At 41.3% G+C, this 21,865-nt stretch overlaps 1 long non-coding RNA gene across 1 annotated transcript in view; it reads left to right on the top strand.

Moving 5' to 3' along the window:
* Nucleotides 1-17,362, top strand: part of LOC118209394 — a 187,651-nt gene extending 170,289 nt beyond the window's left edge. The window contains exon 3 of the long non-coding RNA XR_004761711.1: nt 16,240-17,362. This is a non-coding gene — a long non-coding RNA (uncharacterized LOC118209394). The remainder of the gene's footprint in view (nt 1-16,239) is intronic.
* Nucleotides 17,363-21,865: the final 4,503 nt, after the last annotated feature.

Here is a 21,865-nt window from a genome sequence, read left to right as displayed (position 1 = left end):
AGCGCTGAACGAACGGGATTGTTCTACTAGATTTGCTTCCATTTGCTGCTTTGGACTCAGCGGGGTGCAAATTAGAACTGGGGCTGCATGAATATTTATCTCTTTTTTTCTGTGTTAACCCGCGCAATTGGACTTTTGAATAAGCCGGATAAAGAGCTAGACTCCCGCTTGGCATTCTTATTTTTTTTTGTGACAGAATTTCAAAATGATGTGCGAGACCGCTATGAACTTTAACCAAAGAGAATGTAATGATATCTCCAGACCATTAATACTGAAGAGAAACATTGATATCTCTGGGTCAGTACTGAGTTTTTATATTTATTTTTAGCATTCCAATGCACTGAGCCAGAAGAGATGATTATTATTATTATTATTAGTAGTAGTAGTAGTATTGTAGTCATAGTCATAGTCGTAGTAGTAGTAATAGTAGTAGCACTATATACATGGTATGCCACATGCACGTAACATAATTTGACAGGATGTGGTTTCAGTGTCCCAAAGTGTATGTAATTGCATAAAATTGTTGTGCCTAGTGCAAATGTACCCGTGTGCGACACTTTATTCAGATAGGCTACAATTACAAAAAGCATTTGATAGAGTGGGTTTGTTTTTTTATGGGTATCTGATAAGCAATCTGAATAACTTATGTGATGCTGCAATGCATCCTAAACAGGCCAGATATCCAGTCCATCAATCATCTTCATTTCTACGCCAGAAGTGTGATTCACTCACATATTATCATCTGCTTCCATCGTTGTGATGGAAACCCTTGTGCATTATATTTATCATAAATATTCAACAAATTCAACAATGAATATGAACACCTCTGTAAAAGCGAATAAGCACGGGATATTAATCCGTTGACATGTTTGTGACGGAATAATTGCAACAGCGTCCGTTTTATAAAAACTCCAGAGGACGCGAGATTCCTGACGTTCCAGTGTGCGTTTGAGTTTGTTATTGAATCCACCACAGACGGCTTGGTGGGGGGGGCACACCTGCTTACCCCCCAGTGTGACACTGCCCTGCTCTTTATCTGTGAGTGTGTGTGTGACACACACTGCTCTTTACCTGTGAGTGTGTGTGTGACACACCCTGCTCTATACCTGTGAGTCTGTGTATGACCCTTCGCCCTTCCTAACCACTGCCCTGCATGGCCGCACACATATACAAAAGCATACACACACACGCATGGACATATGCACATATGCAAGCATGCACGTGCACACACAAACATACATGCACACATGCATGCATGCATGCAAATGTGCACATACACACATGTGCACACACACATGCATGCACACTCACATATATGCACACATTCATGCATGTGCACACACACACACACACACGCACACACACACAGACCCCTGGAGGTCCCTGCGTGATTTAATTTGGCCAGCCCGACAGGTTGTGCAGCCCAAGTGAAGGATCAGCTCCAGATCGGTATGGACTGGTGCCAAAAGGCTACGGGCTCACCAGACTCTGACAAACGGCAGCAAAGCGGGATGGTAAATAAGAGGAGAGGCTGTATTAAATGAAAAAAAAACAGATGCTTCAGCAAAACTGCCCTCACCAAACACCGCGAATGGAACTTCTGAGAAACTACCGCAGAAGCTTTATGATCTCCCGCGCAAAGGACATCCAGTGCTGCAGTCATTTGTCTTCTCGTAGAAACATGTACCGCACGCAGTCTCTTCATGTTCATCTGATTCCTTTTTTTCCGTGCGCTCTGAGGGCTGGATTCAAAAAAGGAAAAGAATTACCACACCCGACGCCAATAGGATATTATAAGGATTCTTAAAATGGAAGGGATAACAGGCAGTACATTACCATCTACTTCCATTTGTGGATTTGTAATGACATTTAATAGGGGCGCACGGTCTTAAGGAAATTCCACAAGGATTAAGGTACTGGGTCACACTGAGTGACAGCTCCAGGGAGAACTGCATTTACACACATTCTCCAGAGGTGGACGATCCAGGTTCAGAAAGCAGGACTTTTACTTTCTGAACCCTGGACTTTCCACCTTTGACATTTACAAAGACACCTAAACATGTTCTCTGTGCCATCAAGAACTCCAAGTCACTGTTTCGGTTGGTTTCAACAGCCATCTTGTTTTTGGACCAGGTGTCCTCAGTCTCATCCAGAAAAGGCTGGTGTGGATGCACACTTTTGTTCCAACCGAGCGGTTCCATACCTGATTCTACTAATCAACCACTAGAGTCCTTGCTAAGGGCCTTGATTTAGTAGAATGGGGTGTGTAACTGCTTTGTTGAAACAAAAGTCTGTACCCACACCGGCCCTTTTCCGGATAAGATTGAGGACCCCTGTTTTAGTCTATTCACCCGTGTGGGCCTTAAAGCTTTTTAAATAATCATAATTGCTAAGTTCTTCTGAAAGGACCAAGAGTGTATGATGTCGAATATTGACTTCCCGTGCAGTGCCGCGTTCAAAATGCTATGCTGGAGCTGTAGCTAAGAAATAATGTCACTTTTGAACACTGTTAGTTCTGCCCAGCTGTGAAGAAAGCTGCAATAAGCAGAGTCAGCGCGTGCAGCTCAAGGAAATGCTTTGATATGAAGTCTCCGAGCCGCGTGTGCGTGACGGCTTTTATGCCTTTTGGCAGACAGTGATAAGAAAACAATGTGGAACTTATTTTTTTAGGCTTGTGCCGCACAAAGAAAAATCACTGCATGTGGTGTTTTTTTTTTTTTTGTTTTGTTTTAATTGGCTGGTTCTGTTCAGCTTTTTAACAAAAAAACTTAAATGGAATTCTTTAAATTCCTACAGAAGGACACAATTGATGTCAAATGTAAGAGTGACTGTAGTCCAAAAAAAAAAAAAAAATCCTACTTAAGACCCCACAATGGGCTGGGGGGTTTTGTGTACAAGTAAATCATTATCTTGCAAAGTATATCAAAATAGTGTCAGGCTATGACCTCCCTATAGAGGGGTTGAGGAAAAACAGCAGAGACTACAGTTAGTAGAAAGTGGTGGCAGTGTGGTATAATGGACAGAGTTCTGGGCTCGTCACTCCAAAGCTGTAGGTTCAATCCCCATTTCAGGTGCTGCCATTGTACTCTTTAGCAAGGTGCCTAACCTGTACTGCTTCAGTATATATCCGGCTGTATAAATGGACGGTACGTACAAAGACTGTAAACTCTGTTTGTCGCTCTGGATAAGAGCATCCAGTAAATGGCACTAATGTAATGTAATGTAAAAATGGGTAAGACTCGCAAAGCACACTGGGACACGCCGTTTTATTTCTGCCTGACAGCCTCTGTCACAGAAAAACGATACCCGCGTGTCTGGGACGTTCCTCCCTACGTGAGCCGGGACTAGCGGTCGGGCTGTCGGGGACGGGCGGGAAAAACTTTCGCCGCGGTGACGAATCGAGCCGCGCTCTGCGTGGCCGCCGGCTGGCTTTCTGGCTTTAAGTGCACTTCAAGAAACCTCTCCTCCATGCAGATCCGTCCGGGACCCTAACGACCGTGCGACGGCTCCTCATTAAGCACGCCATCCTGATTTATGAGGAGGTTGCGCGCGCTCATCATAAGTCCGTTCCCCCCTTTCTCCTAAAATAGAAGGGCCACCGTGCTCCCCTAGTTCATCGGGAATGATAGGCGACGCGTAATAAAAATCCTACGCCGCGGTCGGGTCTCTCCTCTTAAATCGCTGACATCGAAAAATAAGTCAAGCCCTGGCCGTTAAATGTGTTCTTGAAACTTCATTATATTTATGTGCTTATCTAAGAGCCGCTTCTGAAGCTATTGTTTGAGGGTTTATGTGAACGTAACTGTAGAGCTGCACTGTGTGAAGATTGTAAAGCATTTCCAACAGAGAACTAGATGATAACAAGCTCATCCATCCGTCCATCCATCCATCCATTCATCCATTTTCTTACATCCTGGTCAGGGTTGTTTTTTGCATGCTTGTGTTTTACTTTAAAGGGAACCCCACCTGTTAAGGTATGGTGTAAATCCCTTCAATTATATAAATATGCCATAAAAATCACATGAAAAATTTAAGTTATTATAAAAAATTTGTTAAATCCTTCAACACGTAGGTCGCCATTGTTATTACTGTCACAATGCACTGGGTGGTGACATCAAATGGTTGCACGGGTCTCCCAGTCCATTGCTCTTGTCCATTGAGCGGAATTGAAAATGTCTTCTGTTCAGCCTTTTCGATTTGAGCCAGATCGGGACATTACTCTGCAGGAAAGCACAGAGGACAGCCACCATCAAACAAATCAAAGCGGGGATTTGATGGTGTCTGTAGAGCATCTGCTCACCTATGCCAACCGAGATGGAAGCCTATCCCAGCATGCACTGGGTGAGAGGCAGGATTACACCCTGGACCGGTCACCGATCCGTCGCAGAACGCACACCATTCACTCACACATTCATACCATCTAGGACAATTTAAACTCTCCAGTTAACCTAAGCTGCCTGTCTTTGGATTGTGGGAGAGTACCCAGAGAAAACCCAAGGAGAACATGCAAACTGCACACAGAAAGGCCCTCGGTCGAGATTCTAGCTCGGTACCTTCTTGTTGTCAGGCAACCGTGCTACTCACCTCACCAACGTGCCACCCGCTTGATGCCCTAACAGCAACCAAGAATAACTTTGAAAACTCTCAATACTTTTCCTTGTGGAGAAAGTAGCGATTTAAACCAACCTGCATGCAAACTAAGCTGCAACAGGATCCAAATTATTCACCCTAATATCAGCCATTAACAGCTGGGCCGGAGGAGGACATGGACAGGGTCCCAAGCAGATAGATCCAAAGTGAAGCAGCAGATGCTGAATCTCGCAGTTGTCCGACAGCAGTGGCTGGGGTGGGGTGTGGGGTCGGGGGTGGGAAGGGGGGTGTACACGAAAAAAGAGAAAAATAAAGATGAAAAGGAAACCTGGAGGCTCTCGTGTAGCTGAGCGAACTGCACTGCGCTTCGTCCTTGGAGCTGAATGGTAAAGAATTGCTAATTTTTTCACTGCTGACAGAGAACACTTTGAGCTCAACTGTGGCTGAGGTCTGAAAATAAAAGCTGCCAGTATGAGCGGAAGAATGCCAAACGGGGTCATAAATTTGTTTCTGAGGGTTTAAGGACAAAGCAAATTTCGGCTCGATTCAAACGAAGGGCAAACTTTGAGAGATTTGAGAATGAGGTCATGGAATACGTGGTTCATTCTCACACCCCTCCCAAAAAAAATAAATAAATAACTATAAAGAATGGAGCATTAACGCTCTCAGAAATTTAACTCCTGCTTTGTCCACGTACATGGATATTAAATCCTGTTCGAACTGACCGCAGTTCTCTCCTTATGATAATGTGTATTGAACATGGCCGCTCATGCACATGGTCAGCACTGGTCAATACTTTTCCCATCATCGGTCCTTGTAGCCTATTTTACAGTATATTGACCTTGTTGGGGAAAACAACACAGAAAAAAATAACAAGTCAAATTTGCACTCAGCCTGCTAATGAGATAAAGCCTGGAAATCAGTGCTCCTTAACCACAGTTGCATTAACCATTTTATGCTTTGAGGACTAGTGAAGGGGTCGTTCCATGTGAGATAACTGCATTCAAGGATGTAATGAAATTATTTAATAAATTGCTGCTGTCCAGTACTTCCACAGTTGAAAAATGCATCAGTCGCCATTATTAAATTCAAATAAAATCAAATGCACAGGCCTGGATTCTATCGATTTTTGGTCCTTAACAGAAAATCATCTTGCTGCTAGCTGACCTTGCACAGCTTGTGAAGAAAAGTAAATGACAATTGCATGTAATTGCTATTGAACTGAGATGTGTTTCAGGACAAATGTTGTTTTAATTCAGGCTAAACTCATTCAGCTAGCCAAAAGGTTTGCCTTAAGAACAATCTGAATTATCTCAGTGTCTTCATCTGAAATGTGCACTGTTGCTTTAGCTACTGGCTATTGGCATTGCATTTCTTTTCCATTGTATTATCAAAAATCCATAAATATAAATCCATAAATACACAGTTAGCTACTGTGTGGGTTAGATATTACTTTTTTTCCATTCTGACTTGCATAAACCATATTGTGCAGGCATTGTGCATATATTGATATGTACAATATGTCTGTCTGAGATGTAAAAATATAATATAATAATTAATGCTCATCTTTAAACATTACTGCTGCAGATGAGTCATGCTGGTCACCAGTTACTGTAAGGTGGGAGTCACTTTTTGTTTCATTCAAATTGTAAGATAATGTGTTCACGTCTATGGATGACTGTTACATAATGAGTATTGTACCTTATCGGACCTGTGTTTTGTAGTTGTTCCAATGCACTTACAGTACGTCGCTTTGGGTAAAATTGTCTGCCAAATAAATATAATATAATGTAATGTATTTATTTAGAGCAGTGGTAACCAAGCCTGTTCCTGGAGATATGCCGTCTTGTAGGTTTTCACTCCAACCCCAACAAAGCACACCCAATTCAACACCTAGGGATCATGTTCAGCTGCTAATTAGCAGAATCGGGTGTGTCAGATTAGGGTTCAAATAAAAACCTGCAGCAGGGATCATAAAATCTGGCTCTCAAATCTAAATCCGGCCCTGGTTTTTTTTTTTCCCTCCCAGGTAATTAACTGAACGATTAGCACTTCACACCTGACTCCCGGGTAAAGTGAGGGTGGAAAGCCAGCCGTTCTTCGCCCGGGGAGGACCATGCTTTGACGATCCCTGACGTACAGGATGGTAGACCTCCATAGCTGGTTCCCACTGAATTAGACCAATGGAGCTGGCCGAGGTGACTCGTCCCGTCGCAGTGTGTATGCATAAGCACTGGCGCTCTACAGTACAGACATGCCACTGCCGGCATGATAAATGCAACCGCAAAAACAAAAAAAAAGTGTTTGTAGTTTATAGGGTTGCGGTGCGGAATAATGGCATGGGAACTGGACTCATAACTCAGAGGTTGCGGGTTCAGGTCCCAGGTGGGGGTCCGCCATTGTGCCCTTGAGCAAGGGTACTTTACTTCAGATGCAGTGCGCCAGCTGCACTGAGGCTTCTGGGGCACTAGTCCCGTTAAAGCACTGCTCTACTCTATGGATCCACAGTCCAGGTTTGAATCCCAACTTTGGCCGGTGGCTCCATACAGTGACAAATAATTAGCGGTAGTGTCGCCCAATGGGTTAGGGTGGTTTTCAGCAGAGCCACCTACTGGCATCAACGCTCTATAAGATCTTTCAGGGCCACAATCATCCATGGACAACAACTTTTTTTTGATGCTACTGTTCTTGCTTCAGTTCCCAGTCTGCAATTAGTGACGATGCTTCCCATCCCCCAACACCCTGGTTTGATTCTGCCCCAAAATGGTCTGTGATCAGTTAACCTCTCTGTCCATTCTCATTCAGGGCCCCCAAAATCCTAGACCCGGCTCTGGTTTTCAATCAGCTGGGATCTGTGTCTCTTAGCTCGCTAGTGACCCCTGCTGGTCAATGAGGATCCCAGCGGTTTGCTGGCTAAAGCTGCGCATGAAGAGTCTTCTAATGACTCATGCTTGTGGGCTGTGGAGAGTGGAGAGTGTGTACTTGTCCTCACTGTCCCACACTGGCATTGCAGCATGAGCGTGAATGCAGCCTACGCGGTGCTGGCCTGTGCACAGCTCCACGTGTTCTTGCCTTTAGGAACCAAAAGACCTGTAATCATGTGCTTTAGGGGGGCTGATGCTTTGAGGACTCAGAGTTGCATTACCCTCACCCAAGCTCACAGCGTGACATTTAGAAATAGTTTGTGCATAGAAAAAGAGAAAATAGAAAAAGTTTTGTGCATAATGTAATTAGATTTTTTTCTGCAGACTTAATCCAAATGTATTTTATTCCAATTAAATGATTGTTTTTCTGTTCATTGCAGCTGTTTGGTATTTGTTAGTTTCTCATTTTCATATCAAGCATACACGTATACTGTATGGTTAATTCAGTTTGTAGGTGTGCTCCTCTAATTGAAAGGGCTTGTTAAAACATTTTCCTGGAAGACATGTAATTATGATTCTGCTTCATTACATCGGTCGCAAAACAAGTAGAAGGTTGTAGAATTCATGAAATTAATTAAGGTGCAGTATTTTGTACACAATTTTGAAAGGGGAAAGTAAGTCATGTTTGGGCCACTGGTCATTGATACTGCTCAAACTTTTACTCTTGTTGCAATTAATCAGGTGTCTGTATCCAGAGAAACATAAAAGGCCATCAAACGTGAAAAGACTATGGATCGATGTCCAATAATTCAAGAGACAGAGAGACAAAAGCAGACTCGATCCACCGTTCCTCAACTTAGTTAGACCCTACTGAGTTAGACAAACAAGAACGTAAAATCAAAGTTAGAGTCAACAATTCCCAGTCCATGCAAACAAAGCAGTCCCGCTCAAAGTCCTTTTGTTCAAAAAAATAAAAAGAAAGGCTAGCGTTGCATCCCTTGTTGTTCAATGCGTGAAATACCAGTCAGGCAATCGAAGGGTCTTGGTGCCTTGAGCAATTACGGTTTCTTCTGAGCGTTTCTGCGCTGAACGATTAGCGCTGAAGATTAATAAAACCCACGTGCACACGTTCCCAGAGCGCAGCCAATGAGCTGCTCTTGCACATGATGATTAATTGCGTGCTGATATGGCTGGCGCTGCAGGAGCCGAGGAGGGCTGTAACTGCCAGGATACCTTATCTGGGGCTGCTAGTGTTAGAGCTGGAAAGTAGCTTGCATGCAGTCAATAGTTCTTCATTACACAAAATAGTTATTTTTATTAGTAGTAGTAGTAGCAGTAGTAGCAGTAGCCACAGTAGCAGTAGTAGCAGCAGCAGTAGCAGTAGTAGTAGCAGTATTAGCAGTAGTAGTAGCAGCAGTAGTATTAGCAGTAGTAGGAGTAATAATAGTAGTAGCAGTTGTAGTAGTAGCAGTAGTATTAGCAATGGTAGTAGTAGTAGCAGCAGCAGTAGTAGTTGCAGTATATTTGATGTTATTTTTATTGTAATACTGATTGATTTTAATTATTAGCATTAGTGGCAGTAGTGGTGGTGCTAATATTAATAACAATAATAGTTGTCATATTTTGCTTTATTTCATGTTGTGTAACTCGGCAGAGTGCTAAAAGCAGCTGTCTGAATTTCATACACCTCAGCTCATGAAAGTGGGTGGCAGCTCTGAATGCAACATTTACAAGGACTGAACATTGTAAGTCTTACAATGTAAACCCAGACTATTTCTGTCCAGTCAGGGTTTACATTACAAACCATCATTAATCTCAAGTGTTAGAGCTGATGTAATGTTATGATTTTCAGAGTTATCTTGCTTGCTTTTCAGCTTCCAGTCTTCAGTGAATATATTTCTTATTTTATTGATTTATTTATTAACCCTTTTACTAGCCCTTATTTAACATTACAAACTATATATATATATATATATATATATATATATACACACACATATGTTTATATAATATATGGTTTGTTACGTTATATCCATATCCAACCAGGTGCATATTGAGATTAGTAGCTCCCAAAATGTTATGAAACCACGATTTTAATACCCTGCATCAAAAAGATTTATGTCCTTCTGTAAGTAGCACCTTGCATAAAGTCTGAAGACAAAAGATTGATTTTGAGGGAGGCTCATAAGAATTGTTTATAACCCCCGACTACTTAGTGCAAGGTGGCTTTATTATCATTATCATTTATTTATTCAGCAAATTCTCTTATCCGGAGTGAATTACAAGGCCAGCTCAAAAGATAGATAAAATACATATTTCGCAGGGGCAGCAATGCATACAAGGGAACAGAAAATCCAGTAACACAGTGACTGAGCCTCAACCTGCAAATCACTGATAAAGCACAAGCTTACAGCTGTAATTGTTCAGCAGGCTCGTAACGAATAAAAATTAGCCTTCTGTGCATCATATCTGTATCGCACCAAGATTTGCATATCGCAGCGCTGAATAAAGATCTATAGGAACAGCCGTACCTCTTTGAACATGATGTCAAACTGATATATAGAGTAACTGCAATATTGAATTACATAATGATGATGTGCTCATGGTGCGTGCATGTGACCCGTAAGAACAGCCTATCAGGTTTCATGCAGGATGTGAAGTGATGCGGTATTGGGTGCCAGGATTGGAAATTTATACTTACACAGGCAACGCACTGTAATTGATGTTACCTTTAACTTTACAATCATCTCTAAAGCAGAGAGAGAGAGAGAAAAAAAATCATTATCGCAGCATAATGTAAGCATTTTTATCCTGCCGGTTATTGCAGACGGTTCAAAGGCCAACAGGTTTTTAGTGCAGTCAAATATACATTTCAGGTTTAGTGCTCCAGGGGAGAATTTCATTACGTCGATCTATAAATCTTCTGACTGAGGTCTCCGCGTCTCTTATTTTCAGCCGATCCCGGCCACTGCCCCCGTCAATTCGACAACAGAGAAAGTGATCCGTAACGAGTTTCCTCACGATGCGATCGAGAGATTGGCGATGCCCCACATCCGTTTACCGTGCCAGGCGGTGCAGTGGTGGCCTCTGCGGCAGACTGAGGAGGGGGGGGGGGGGAGAGTGCGCCGTCCCGCCATTGGGTAGGGTCCTGCTAACGCCTCACACCCGCTTGTCTGTCCTGCATAAATCTGGAGGCGGGTCTTTAGACCGGGGCCCCAGATTAAATCACATCCCTCACCCGGGGAAGATCGAGCTCTCACTGCACACTTCCACAAGCCACCAGCGTTCAGCTCATCGAAGTCTTCATCTGTGTGTCTGCGTGTCTATCTGTCTATGTACGTATGTATGCATGTATGTGTGTATGTATGTATTAGTTTAATCTCTCGTTTGGTTTTGTATATATATATATATATATACACATATACATTCTTATATACGCACATTGTATATTTTATAACATATATATTAATATATTTCAGAATAGAAACAATATAATAAATAAATAAATATTTGGTATTGGCATCTACATATACGTACATATATAAAATTGTAGTACTTGCTTTTTTTGATCTATTATCAAAAATATTTTAAGCAAAAGGCATTTCACTGTAGTTTAGTGGATTTAAAATGAACTCCCCTGAGTTTGAGACCAGTTGTGCTGTGCTCTGTGGCTTCTCCGGACAGAGCATCCTACTTCAGGCCGTTTCAACTTCACGCGGACACAGAGGTGACCCGTGGGTCACACCGGTCACAACTCGGGGCAGCGTGTTACCGCTGTGGTCTGGGGGGTGGGGTGGAGGGGGGAACCACCGAATCCCGAGTGTTGGATCTGCACCTGTGACACTTCGACATGCGTTAAGACGTCCGGGGCAGCCTGCCGAGGCTCGCCGCTTGAGTGTGACAGACTAGGGGGGGTCTTTCGCCTGCTTTTGGGGGCCACCTGAAGGTCGAATTCTATCCGAAGTGCTGCATCCGGCCGCTTAATTTATTATAGGCTGTGGGCGTGCCTGGCCTCTGTATGAGTCATAGAGTTTTACAGAGGGTGACTTGCCTGTACTTGCAACAACTTCTAGCAAATTATAGTGCATCTCCAAGTGTGTTTTATGTAAAAAAAAAAATAAAAAATAAAAATTTTGCTTAAAGCTTTTTTTTTTTTTATAACATTATAACAAAATAAAACAAAAAATGTTTTTTATGCTGACTGTGAAGAACCACAGCTATGGTTCTTGAAATATTCTACAGTGCACCATGCTCCTGAGATTTCTGGTTGGGTTGTATTTGTTTTCTATGCTATGATATGAATGTAAAAACTGAATACACAATGTCTCACTTAATGTCTTAGTCTATCAACAGAACTTGAGCTCTGTGTGTTCATTCATAGAAAATAGACACGGTTTACACATGCTACAGTCACAACAATATTACAGTTGCTGTTCCACACTGGCAGTGTTGTTAGTGTGGAAATCATAGCGATGTGCCAGGTGTTCAGCAAACAGTGAGTTTGTAATGAATACGCCTCCTTCTCCAATCCTCGTATTTGTCTCCGGTGGGTATTATCAAATTTAAAATTCAGTATCAGTGAACGATTGGATGGGCCTCTTGGGCAGTAACTGGATAGAAATAGCTGTCAATCAAGCAAGGAAGGCATTGGAGAACATCACACTTGAGATCTCATAATTTCCTCGGAAAAATCTTCAAACCCTTTCACTAACACTGAGATTTTATTGTTCAGTGTGAAACAAAGTACTTTTTTTGTGATGGGGATGAAAAATAGTCAGCCGATTGAATTTCTTACCGTTATGCTACCAACATTGCAGTTCACAGCACCAATATGCTACCAACATTACAGTGTGAAGTGGACTGCTGGCACCACAGTAGGCCTCCCTCAGTTGGTGGGTTGGGGTGCTGGTTCTGGGGTACTTTCATATGAAGATGTAAAGTGGACTGCAGCTCCCACAAAAAGAATCTACTGCTCATATGATTATAGCACTTATTTTATTGGGCAGAGTAATAATCGCAATACTGACGCGTCTCGATCGTGTCTTCCTGAGGGCGTTCTTCAGAGCATTCAACGGATGACGCGGTCAAAATGCGTCAGTTTTTTGTCAATGAATAATTGTTATAACCTTACGAGCATTATATCCTTCTTGTGGGAGTTGTGGGCCTCTTTACATCTTCATATGCTACCAATATATTTTAATATATTTTGCATTTATTATAAGCACAGTGATATGGAGAAGTATAGTACTTATGTCTGAGCAACGATGGTATTTCCAAAAAAAGTATCATTTAGTGAAATTCAGCCAGATCATACAGACACTGGAAACTGACCAGACCTTAACATAAGCCTATCCCCCCTCCAACCCCCCCACTCTGCTAATGTCCTTCTCTCCCAGCCCATCAATGCCTGCACCTCCTCCCGTTACTGTATTTCTATTTCGTGGCTCACAGTATGACCACATTCATATTAAAGGCATATTTCTTGTCCAGTTATGCTTCGACATTAAATACCAGTCACATTTTCTAATTAGCAGTTATAAAGAAACGTGACATGTCATTTCTTTCATATTTCTATATTTCCAAACAAGTTCATCTTTTTTTCATTTAATTATATTACAAACATGAGTCTGATATTATGAAGGTAATTTGCTGAGGTAATTTTGCCCTGAAATTAGTCTCTTTTTCTTCTTCACCTTCGTAGGAGCTCCGCAGAAACAATGTTGTGGTTTTCCCTAAACAGCTTCCTGTCTCCTGTATCATTATTCAGAAAGGCTTCCAGTGTTTACACATGAGCACATGTGACATTTGTTGTGTGAAACCCTGATTTTGCCATGTTATACTAGCCCAGGGGCATCCGCACACATCCTGCGTGAAACCCCGAAAGTATTTTATTCAAAACATTGAAACAAAGCAATACCATGCAAAGAAAACACGGTTAAATAATTCAGTTTAACTGGGGGAATTTAGCCAGTTTCCTCAGAATGTGTTTTTCGTTAACTTTGGCTTTCAGTCACGGAGAGACTGTGCTGGAGTCTCTCTCTCTTTTTTTCTCTCTCTCTCTCATCCCCTCCCTCTCACCTTCTCTCCCTCCCCTTCTCTCTCTCTCTCTCTCTCTCTCTCTCCCCCTCCCTCCCTCCCTCCACTCCACTTGTGTGTGTGTAGTTCTCATGCTGCATGTGAGCACTCTTAAACGCGGTGGTGAGATTTTTTAAAAGAGGCTCAGGAACACAGAAATACTTTCAGAATCAATATCGTCTGACAGGAATCAAAATGCCACATTTACAGTTTGTCATGGTTGCTTGCAGTGCTCACAATCACCAGCTCTGGGCCCTCTGTACACTGGGGCCGTTAGTATTCACAAAGTCCTTGTTACACACCCTTCATACCAACGACCATCCTTTTTAAATAGCTTATTATATTTATACATTTATTTTTATAATAACAATACTGTCCTGTTTAAGGTAGGGTAACAAGTGCGATGACATGTAACATAGTGATGCATATCACACACACAGGGAGAGAAAGGGGGACATTTGAACTTTTAGTGTCAAAGGTTAAATATTTTAGGTGGTTATATAATGTGTGCATTTCACAGATATGTAAATGTTCAACCTGGCATGTTCTGGATGATGATGATGATGAGGATGATGATGATGATTATTATTATTATTATTGGTGTAATTATTCTGATTATGATTATTATTAATAATAACAATAAAAATAATAATAATAATAATCATTAGTAGTAGTAGTCGTATTAGTATTATTTGTTATTATTATTATTATTATTGTAGTTAGTGTTATTAATATTGTTGTTGTTGGTGTGCAATTTAAAAAATAAACAGGATATACTCACAATGCTTCCAAATCCTCCATTAGAGGACAATTCTCTGAAATATGAAACATGGCTTTGTGAAATAAACTTTTTAAATTATTTTTTAAAGGAAGAATGCAAAAACTTTAAGGCTTTGAAAAGGCTGTTGATGTGTAAGAATGACAAAAGTTTTGTCAAGGTAACCAAAGCCCTTCTTTTTACTACCCCTGACATGCAAATAAATTGTCTTCATCAAGCCATGGCTGGAATGTGTTCTGCAAGAATCTCGGTGGCAGGGAGTTTTAAATTGAAAAGCTTGTTTTGGTTTAATATTTTTGTGTACACTCACAAGGTAACACCGTGGACGCTGTTGAAGCTGGCTTTTGAATGGCAGGTGGATGAGTACCCTGAGTCCTGAGTCTTATTTGGAGTCCTCAGCTATGAATATATTTCATTAAAATTCATAATAAAAAAAGGTGTGAGAAATGCAGAGTAATGGTTAGGGGGTTGGTTTAAAATAAATAAATAAATAAATTAAATGAAATTTTTTGTCCACCTTTAAATGTCAACAGTGATAATTAGGACTGCACAAATATTTTTCCAACTTAAACTAAAAATGTGCATCTTGGATATGGATAATGCAGAGGAAGCTTGCATAGCCTTTACGAGGAATGAAACTTACAAAATCATTAGCAACTGACACAAAATCTTGTTCACGGACAAAATCTCTCCAAAATATTAATTCCAATTAGTGCAGTTAATTGTGCCACCCTGATTGATGAAGACTGTCTCTAAATTGATAAGCGGTAATGATTTGACATGGCTGGACATCATTAATTTTTTTTTCCCAATGACGTTCTTTGTGATTGCAGCCTTGTTTGATGAATATATGCAATTGCAGGACCAGCTAGACGGTGAAGAGCTGCATGTAAGCCTTAATTGAAAACCTGTGAATGGCTGGACACAGCTTCATCTGTGGCAGGGCTACAGTGTGAAAGGCAACAGAATTTGTTTTGCAGAGGCAAGTCACACAAAGAGCCAGGTAATGAGACAAGTGGAGTACAATAGGGCGACTCACGAGGTCTGAAATGAATTAAAGCGTAGCTGGTGGAGTCGTGTTATGACAGACATTTCTTGTTTTAGATTAATTCGGTGCAGGTGCAACTACTGGATATTGATATGGTTTCATAAGAGATGTGTGTATAGAGGTAGTATCCAGGGGCACAAACACGCACACTCATGCACACACACACACACACACACACACACACACACAAACACATGCATACTTATTTTTTTGGCAAAATGTGCCCCGGTTTCTGCAGGGACTGTCACAAAGTGTAAAAATGTGGGAGTCAAGCATTTGGCTTGACTATTTCCGCCAGGATTATGGGGCAGAGATCGACGCGTTCATGCCATTTCATTAACCCCGTGTTGGCTCTGGTGTTCGTACAGTGAGGTTGGTCACTAAGACGCATCCTCAGAGAGGACATTATCGGCTCTAAATTTGCATATCAATTAGTCTGGACTTCAGAACGTGACAAAAACCATTATGCCTCTGCTCGCCCTGCATTTGACTATCACCAAATTTAGAAGTCAACGCTTTTTTGAAACCATTTTTTTGTCTTTCTGATATTTGACTGTCATTCTCCAGAGGACATTAAGTGCAGGGATTTGAAATTAATCTCTCTCTCTCCCTCCCTCTCTCTCTCTCTCTCTCTCTCTCTCTCTCTCTCTCAGGAAGAGGGTGGTTTGATTTTTTCTTTCTGCCGAGAAACTTTTCTTTTTTGTATGTATTATAAACTGATCTTTGTGCTTGTGGCAGTAGTTTAATAAAGGCATTTTTCAAATTAATTTTCTCTCTCCCTTTTTATCTCTTGTTCCCTCTCCCTTCCTCCTTTCCTCCCTCTCTCTCTTTCTCTGTTTCTCCTTCTCCATCTCTCTCTTCCATATGATCTTTGTCTTCTGCAGTGAACTCATCTGCATGGTGCCAACCCTGATACCACCAAGATGGCTGGATATTGGCCCACAGCTAGGTGCTAAAAGAGCCTGTGCAATCCCCACAATCCTTTTAATCTTTCATCAATCATGTCGGCATACCACAAGGCCCCTGATCCTATTACCATAAGGGGGAAATTGCTATTCCCACAAATAGACAAGTTGGCAATCTGTAGTGAAAGCTTGCTGAAAAGAGGTGGCAGTAAATGACAGGTTTGATTGGGCAATGGAGGAATCCAATCATCCATAGCCTGAAAATAGAATTTGATAAAATACAAGTAAACAACTGAAATGTGTGCTCCTCTTAAAAAGTGCACAGAGAAACAGGACTGGCTGTTCGGTTTTCTTTTTGAAAATGCAAGTGGTTATCTTAAGGGATCTCGGAAAAGGGAACGGTCAGCCTAATTTTGAAACATATTTTTAAACGGCTTCTCGGCTGAATGTTCACCCGTCCCCGTGGCAAAATTCATAGCGGCCGTAAAGACCTCCCCAAAGCTTTAGGCGCCATTTAAAACAGGCCGGCCTCTTCCTCACCGGCCATGTCGTGAAAAAGGAAATGGCTCCAATAAAACTTTGTGTTTTGTTGCAGTACATGACCTGCTTTTAAGCTTTCTTCACAACTACTAGCGAGAAAAACATTTTTTTTCTAACCGTTTTTTTCACCACCATCTACAAGCCGCTTGGAGGGGCTTATTGAGTAAATACATTCATAAGTACATTTACAGATACTATGCTCTGTTTCTAAGTGACAAGGTAACCTTCCAAAATAATCAGGCTGTTAATACATGCTACTGTGTTATCATAATTGCTGGACAAACTGATCAGTATACATCTGGAGTACATTAATAAAATGATTTCTGCTCTCACCCTGATAATAACATACTGCTTTTTATATTCCACCCCAGCCAAATCCGTTAGATCGGTGTTTATAGACTGGAATATCTGTTTCTAAATTACTCCAAGGAGGAGCATCATCTAAGAGTGATTAATCACGATTAATTAATCAGCCTCCCCACAGTTTCTGTGCTGTCATAACAAAATGCCATGGCTCGAGGTTAGCTTTGAAGAACCACAAAGTGGGTAATGATGAATTTATAGCAAGTTCTCGCATAAATTCATCACTTAAAAAAATAAAAATCATCAACAAACTAAAAATGCTGTTTTGGAACGTATGTCATTTCTTAGGAATGTGATGAATGGGATTTTTGTCCTTTCACTGCTGTTTGTCCTTCAAATTTTCTTGCTTTCATAAATGGATGAGACCAGATAATATAAAAATGTACAAAGCTTTACTCTGATACCTTGAATGATTTCAGATTGAAACTGTACGCACTCGGCAGATTGTCAAGGTTATTGTAATTTATCACAAATAACAATAAGCCTTGACTATACCCTTCAAATTAAAAGTCATTCAATTAGGAGCCGTTACACTGAAACGATTCGCTCACAAGCTTGCAAGAATGAGCATTTGCATAATTGTCTGGCCAATTCTAAGGCGCTGATAAGTATTAATTAAATGACGATAAATACCCCAACCCGTCCTTAAGAGGGTGGCAGACAGCAATTTTGAGACCACTGCCTGCTTTGAATTTCCTTACGATAGGGTCTGATCGGCTCATTAATGGAGGCAGACTGGCGGAGAGCCTGCGGTAATTAAGGGTTTTATGGTGCGTGTAATTTAAGTCTTTTTAAGTGATAACCTTGAGTCCAAATGAATGGCACTACATAGTTTCTCTCCCCGCCTTCCTTGTCTGAGAATCGGACACCCTCTACGCACCTTATGAGTGATCTGAGTGTGTTTCTGTAAGTAATCAAGCGAGAGATTGCTCATCTTAGCTATTATGCTCAATGATATCGATTTCATTTAAACTTTTGGGGGGACAACAAATTTTATTGTTATTATTATTATTATTATTATTATTATTATTAGTAGTAGTAGTATTAGCAGCAGCAGCAGTAGCAGAAGTAATAGTCTAGTAGTTAGTTATTTTGCCTTAAACCAGAATGAATTATTCTTTTTTATGTGCTCAGTGTTTTCAAACTCTTCTGTAATCTAAATTCAGTTCTATTCGGCAGTCTCTGGTTCTACTATTTACTTTTTGTCATTGCTACTCCAAGATCTACATGTTACCTGTTTAATTTCCCTTTCTAACATTTCATTTTAAAACAGGGAAGATGGAGCATATTGGTTTAGCCAGAGCTGCACTGGCCTTGGATCTTACACAGGAAGCATTTTATGATCCCTCTCTCAATACACATATTCATACGTATGTGTGATTCAGCTCCTCTTCAGTCATCTGAAATAATTACCACTTACACTTATCTGACAGCTGAGACAACCGATAGGTCTTTCAGATACCGTGCTCCTTTAATTTAGAGCTCAGGACCAAAACCCATCCACATCTCAGTCTTTTCATTTGTCTGACTGACTAGATGGCATTTGATATTTGATACAACGAAGAGCCTTAGTCTCTCTCTATCTTTCTCTCTCTCTCCTTTCTTACTCTCTCTGTCCTCCTTACCCATGCTCTCTCTCTCTTGCACTCTCCCTCTCCCTACCCCTTCTTTCTCTCTCACTCACTTTCTTAACCCTTTGCAGAGGAGGTTTTTTATTTTAAATGTTTTCTTTCCACGATTCTACGTCTGTGTTCTAGAACATCTCTCTCTCTCAAGAAGAGTCTTTCACTTTTCTTTTCTCCCTCTCTTCTGCCTGCCTCCTTTCCCCTTTTTCTCCCTCTCTCTCTCCCCCTCCCTCACACCTGCTCTCCTCTCTCTCTCTCTCTCTCACACACACACACACACACACGCACACACACCAAAGAATGAGTCTTCTTAACCACTATGTTTTGTATTTTAAATTTACCGCCTCTAAATTTCAAAGCCTGCACTTGAAATTTATAGAAATTAGGGGCAGCTTTAATGCATTTTGGATTTAAGCTTCTTACACCCTCAGTACACAAAAAAACTATCCAGAAGATCTTTTCCCCTGAGGACACGTAATGTAAGCATGTAATGAAAATACAAAAAGATAATTCTGTTTAGTTGTCATATTGAATAAAACTGCATACTTTAGCTGGAAAATGAGCTTCCTAAAGGTTCATTGTACAATAAAATTCTGTATATCAGTCCTAGATTTCTGCATATTGTATGATATGTTTAATAATTGAGAAAGAAATGTTAATTTTATTTGACTCGGAGGGACCCATCTTGTTCAGCATGGAAAAGAATATAATTATTCTAATTATTTTGTTTGTTGCAATGTTTGTTGTTCAAATACCAAATTGAGTCCATTTTTATGGCTACATTCTCAAAGATTCCAGGACAACTGGTTATTTTGCTGGGGACTGTTTGGTACTTGCATTGAATAGGCGATTTATTTATACAGTGGATCTGAGAAATACTGTTTTCTCTATATTTCAGATTATCTCTTTCTTAAAATGAACTGGGGTCTGAAGGGAGTTGGGTAACCATGGTATTTCAGTGACATACACTGAGCTGTATGTCTCTGTAAGCCCATGGCCAATCAGCAGAAATCAGCAAACATCAGTCATGTAAATCATCCAATCAGCAAGGGCGCCAGACGCCCCTCCTATGGAAGTAGAACCACATCTTTTTGAAAACACTGAAAACAACGAGACGCACGCATGCACACACGCACGCACACATGCATGCACACACGCACGCACAGTATAACAGATTACAGTTATATGGATATGCACAGATTGTACCCGGTTTTCTTAGGTCCGAACATTTATTTTTTTCTTTTTTAAATTAAATTAGCAGCTTGCATGAGCAGGAGCTCTCTCGGTCGCCCTCGGTAACCACATCATCTCCATCACAATCCCCCTCAACCTCAACCTCGCGGTTTTACATCTGAAAGAATATTTAACTTTTCACTTGCCCATTGACAGGCGGCCAGCGGTAAGACCCTAAGCCCGGGCCCAGATTAGCTTTCGAAGGATAATGCGCCAAATTAAACCCCATACAGACCTCCTCTTGGCCTCCCTCTTGTTCTCAGGGCAACCAAACATACTCTGAGGCGTAGGAACCCCCCCCCCCCCCACTCATTCTTTTTTAACCTTCTGGAGAAGCCGTTCATTGAGAGAGGAGTCTGAGATGGGGGGGGGGGGGGGGGGGGGGGGGGGGGGGGGGGGGGAGTTAGTAACTGGGCTCACTTAAATGGCACAGCAGAACAATAGCAGTGTCAGGTACAACAACAGGGTCCTTTCCCCCCGGCTAACCTACAAAACTCCAGAGTCATAGGTTCAACATCGAGGTTGCCCCAAAACATGGTCAGGATATTATAGTGGGGCATGTTGGTTTATTGGTAGCACACTGAGGCCTGAAAAAGCACAGCTGAACAAGTGATTGGATACAGGTGTGAATGCCATATGCAGTTTGACCAACTGATTTCCATAATCACTTAGCTTCATAAAAAAAATTTTTTTACAGTTCTGTATACAGTACTATATATACAGTATATATATATGTGTGTGTGTGTGTGTGTGTGCATGCGTGCACGTGTATATAAAGAAAGGTAGCAACATGATGTACCAATAAATAATGTATTCAAAATTATTTAAATCTAAATCAACCGTAAACATAGCACACATTAATTGCTGCATGAATGTGCATGCGTGTATGTGTGTGCGTGCATCAAGCTTACATGCTAACTTTCCACTTCATTAAGAGGCCAGAGGCAATGCTGGCTGGCATCTCCCAGCATTTGTCAGAAAGAACATGCGTAGCATGCTGGCGTGTCAGGTAGTGGGTGTGAAATTTCATGTTGTCTTGTGTCGGGTGCATATGTCCGTCCTCACTAGTGCAGTCTGTGCTCCTCCCTTCAGCCTGAGTTCACTTACACAGATGCACTCACCTTTGCTGGCAACTTCTCCGCAACATCTCTCCCTTCTAATCACAATCATGCATCATTTCTACTCCGCCATAAATCAGACGGGTCCCCGCAGCCAATCAAAGTGCCAGATTTGCAAACAATCCAATAAATCAGATCTTGTCAGACCTGCCTTCTCATGCACGGAATGATTGACCATTGGCATGTACCATCACTAAGAGGAGGGGGTGAATGCAATGTGCCTTTTCTTGACTTGAAAGTTGGAGAACTTCAGTGTTTTCAAACATAGAAAAATAAAGCAACAAACACAGAATTTATTTGATATACAACCATGTCTTGTGCAAAATAAAACTTTGACTGTTTAGCCTGTTTTTGAATGGTGAAATTATGCTTGTTCAACATTTGTTTTCTGTGTATTACACTTTCGTAGAAAGGTTTTTTTTTTTTAACCGTTTTTAAAGTTTCCCCCCTTTTATGCCCTACATAGTATTTCTTGTTGTGGTTCTGGAGCTGGAATTGTGCCGCGTTCTCCATTTGTGATTTATATGAAACATTTTTGTTGTTTTGATAACATTATCATAAACAATTCGAAGCAGTGCTTTCTACTGCTTATACAGAATTCGGCACCACAAGTTCTTTGAACAGCACCTCTGCTGGAGCACACACACAAACATGCACACACACACACACACACACACACACACCACTCACCTGTCAACTAGACGCTGTGATACACTATGGTTTGGG

Source organism: Anguilla anguilla, chromosome 12, assembly GCF_013347855.1.
Source record: "Anguilla anguilla isolate fAngAng1 chromosome 12, fAngAng1.pri, whole genome shotgun sequence".
Classification (NCBI taxonomy): domain Eukaryota; kingdom Metazoa; phylum Chordata; class Actinopteri; order Anguilliformes; family Anguillidae; genus Anguilla; species Anguilla anguilla.
This window is presented reverse-complemented; position numbering and strand designations above follow the sequence as displayed.